Source organism: Solanum pennellii, chromosome 3 (assembly GCF_001406875.1).
Source record: "Solanum pennellii chromosome 3, SPENNV200".
In the NCBI taxonomy this organism is placed as follows: domain Eukaryota; kingdom Viridiplantae; phylum Streptophyta; class Magnoliopsida; order Solanales; family Solanaceae; genus Solanum; species Solanum pennellii.
Genome location: NC_028639.1, coordinates 34,030,379 through 34,035,012, shown reverse-complemented (window position 1 = coordinate 34,035,012; position 4,634 = coordinate 34,030,379). Strand labels below are relative to the sequence as shown.

The window sequence follows — 4,634 nt, the reverse complement described above, 5'->3', positions numbered from 1 at the left end:
ATATATTAAGATCATAAGTGATTCCTAAAATATCTTTCATCAAATACAACATGAAAGCAACCTCATAAAGTTTGAAAACTTCTAAGATATCTTGATGTTTTAGCTCTTTCATCTAAAGTATTTGCATTTCAACAAGTGTATCAAGTACATCAATAATAGAGTTGAACAAAAGTATAAAGTTTTGAAATGCTTTGTTGTGAGATCTCCAACGAGTATCACCGGCTCTAATAAGACCAAGTTCTTGATTCAAGCCTCTATCTGTTTCTATTTCATCCATATCTAATGCCTTTTGAATATTATCTTTTTGAGATTGTCGTAATTCATCCATTCACTTAAAATAAGCTGCCAACACATTCAAAATATTTGAAACCAATAACACACATTCTCCCACTTGAACACTTTTTTTTGAAATCGCGACAAGAGTTAGTTGAAGTTGATTAGCAAAACGATGAATAGAATGAGACGATATACTTTCTTTCTTAATCAACATTTTTGGACCATTGATATCACCTTGCATATTGCTTGCTTCATCATAACATTGTCCGCGTACATAAGATAAACTTAATGAATGTTGAGCAAGCACATTAACAATTGTTTTCTTTAGAGATAAAGCACTAGTATCTTTAACATGAACAATTCCAATAAATGCTTTCACTACAAATCCTTTTTATCAACATATCGTAAAACAATAGTCATTTGCTCCTTACGTGGCCCATCAAAAGATTCATCAACTAATTGAGCAAAATAATCACCATTTAGATCCTCCATTATAGACTTCAATGTTTCTATCTCACATGCAGTCACAAGTTCTTTTTGAATATTTGGAGAAGTCAATTTATTATTTGTTGGAGCATTTTCTAACACGAAAGGTTTGATGTTTTCACACCTATTTCTGTACCATGAAAGAAATTCAACAAAATTAGCTTTGTTCAACGATGATTCACTTTCATCATGACTGTGAAGTGGCAATCCTTGATTCAAGAGAGTCTTATCGCATCAATTGGAGCATTTAAGCGAGTCCAACAATCAAGTTTAATCTGATCAAATTTCCTATCAAATGCAGCACGAATGGACTGTCGTTGTTGCATTAGATCATCATATTTTCTCTTTGCTTGATTGTGAACGCTATTCGGTTCACCAACATGTTTGTCGAGCTTACTGTTTTTATGCCAACTGTTAAATCCTGTTGTTGAAAATAATTCACCTCCACCTTGATGAATATTATTGCCTTTAAATAAATAACAAGTTAAACAATATGTTGCATCTGCACCCTCGCTATACTCTAACCAGTCATACGCTTGATATAAATCAGAATTGAAACGATGCATTGCTTTAGCAATATATGATTGAGGGTATTCTATAATATTTGGTCGACAAGAACCAAGTTTAAGATATGACTTCTTGTTCATCACGAAGATTTGGATCATGATTTAAAATAGAAGTTCCTTTTGCTGGATCAATTTCTACATTATTTAAATCAATGCTTTATTTTTAGAAGAATGTGACAATATCTCTGATTGATCTATCGTTATTTCTGTATTTGGTTGACTAAGAGAAGTCAAACTTAATTATGGTACTTTATTATAATAATTCCTCATGTATATTGAAACTTGAAACTAAAATATTAAGTTGATTATTTTGTTATAAAATAAAAGAATGATAAGAAAAATGAGAGAGAATTATTGAGATTCTACTCTTAATAATATGGTGATATAATTTGGGTAAATTTGTCTCATATTTATAGAGAAAGAAAACCTTATTTCACAAGGAAAAAGTATTAAAATTTAAGGAAATTTTATTCACAAGGAAAAGGTATTCAAATTTAAGGATATAATTCAATTTTAATTGAAAAACTCCACAAGGAAAAATATTAAATTTAATGAAATCTAATTCCTTAAGGAAAAGGTATTAAAACTTAAGCGAATAATTTTAATTTAATTGAAAAAAATAATTAGTGGAAGAGGGATTTGAACTTGGGTCTCTAGAGCAATTCATGACACAATTAACTACCCTGCCACTAAATGTTATGTTAAAAATTATGTATGTGTACTACTTAATTAATTCCAGATGTCAAAGTAATTACAGAAAAAAGAAATACCCCTGCGGGAAATCAAACTGAGCAGAGAGTAGAATTGTGCAGGCTATTGCCAACTATGTTGCGCATTACTTGTTTATTACATGGGGTCCAAAATCTATGTATACCAATATTAAGTCAAAATATTATGTGTATATTTAACGTAATTTTTTGACAAAGCGTGTCCAATTGGACACCCTGGAGCCTACGTGGCTCCACCCCTGCCTCCAACCTATCAAGCTCTAACTCCTCCTTTGGTGTAGCTTGCTATTGATGAGCAACCCGCTTTCTTCTTCTTCACAGTGTTTTGGAAGGCCAAAGGTGACAAGGGCCTGCCTCGCCTAGCGGCGAGGCGCTCACCTTTTTGAATTGAGGCGCTAATTAATTCCAAAAATTAAAAATATTTAATTGCATATATAAATATCCAAAATCTCAATATCAATAACATATATTATAAAATATTTCAATTCAAAAACTGATAGTAGATATTAAAAGTCTAGAACTTTAAAGACCAATAATTCAAAAGACAATTGGGAAGTAATACTAGAACTCTAAAAATCTATTCTTCTTCAAGATTATCCAACTCTTGAAGATCAACATCCTCTAAATCATGATTATATTGCTCCTCATCTTCTTCCTCCTCGGATTTTTCATCAATTAGTGTTTGTGTCATACTTGAAGTTTAACTTGTAGATGTAGTTTCTACTGCTTTGCCCGTGTCAAGTGTTCTTGATCTTAAAGAAAGTCCCCTAAGATGATAAATACTCTCGTCAGCTCTAATTATCGTCGCAACACTACCCCAAGTAAGATGACCTTCCACATATACTAGTTCATCTTCTTGATCTTCGGGGCATCCAACTAACCATTCATTTGAATCATCGATGTTATCCAAGAGAATTGGATCAATGTTATCACAAGCATCATAATGACGTTTCAATATTTTACTGTACTGAATGTACACTAGATCATTGAGACGCGATAGTGCAATTCTATTTCTCTTTTTGGAATCAATTTGTGCATAAGTTATAGATATTAAGTAATAGATACTAATAATAAGATAATGTAGAAATTAGGATATAAAATCTTTTTTCTTACGTGTTCAAACACACTCCAATTTCTCTTTCACTTGGATGAGCTATAAGTTACACTTAATGCTGTCATGGAAAGTTTTACAAGTTCGGTGTTTAAGTACCAAATAGTGACCACCATTCAACTATAATAAAATATATTTAAAGGTTAGTGAGTATAAATAAGTCAAATAATTTAAGTAAGAGCTAAATCAACTCACATACCTGGAGGTCTCATGTCTTTGGCTCTTTTAGCTTGACCACAATCAAATAATTGATCCGCCATTTTGTACTTAGAAAGCTCAGCGACTAGTAAATCTTGCATTGATGTATTGGGGTTCATCTTCTCAACACATGAATGATACTCCTCCCATAGACTATTTAGTAAAGTGTCCTCTTCTTGAGCTTTATAAATCAATCCCGGGTTCAAAATATGGTATGCAACATACAAAGGCCGATGAAGTAGGTCTGACCACCTTGCATCAATAATTTCAAACACTTTTTAATATTGCTTCTTAACTCCACCAAAACCCCGCGCAATAGTTTCTTTAGCTCTATCTATTTCTTCATAAATATAGCCCATTAGTTATTTTTTCTCCGCATCCACCAATTGAAGCACTATTGTGAAAGGGCCACAAACTGTAAATGCGCGAACAACATCACTCCAAAACTGGACAGAAATAAGAAGGTTATTAACTTCTTTCCCCAACTTCCCTTTGCAAATTTACTTGAAGTCAATTTGGTTGTGAGGACTAAAATTCTCAAGTTTTTCTTTTGTATGTACATAACTCTAAAAGTTAAGAAGGTCGTTGCAAATCCTGTCTTTGTCGGTTTCACCAAATTCTTTGCTTGATGAAATTTCTCGTCAAATTTAACAACAACGACCTTTGACTAATGTAAGACTTAATTAGTACTTAATGAGTATTTAATATTGAATATAAAGAAAGTTAGAGGATAGGAGAGTGATATTACCGGAAGCATATGGATTAATCTTGAATATGCCACCAAATATCAAGTTGATGCAATGAGCAGCACATGGAGTCCAATAAATGTGTGGGTACGGAACCATCATCATGATTCCCACTTTAACATTCTCATTAGCATTATCGGTGACAATTTATAAAACATTTCCAAATCCAATTTTTTCAATAGTGCTTTCAAAAAAGTTGTGCATTTTGGTGGAATTGGTAGATTCAGTGCTAGCATCAACAGAACCAAGAAATACACTACCAATTAGAGAATTCACCAAAATATTAATGATCATTTTACCATTTCATGCCGTCCATTTGTCCATCATAATAGAACATCCAAACTATTTTCGTTGCACTTTATGATCATCAACAATGTTTTTCATTTTTTCACCTCTTTTTTAGGTGAGTAACTCTGATTAGTCCATAAATTGGACTTATGTAGGGCTTTATTTTGATAGAAATAGTGTCCACAAATGCTTATTTAGTCTCAATAGCTGATGAGAACTCTTAAGTTTCAGGTAT

The 4,634-nt window shown here is 32.4% G+C and overlaps 1 pseudogene; it reads right to left on the bottom strand.

The window, feature by feature from the left end:
- Nucleotides 1–328: 328 nt before the first annotated feature.
- LOC114076487 lies at nt 329–1,328 on the bottom strand (annotated as a pseudogene).
- Nucleotides 1,329–4,634: the final 3,306 nt, after the last annotated feature.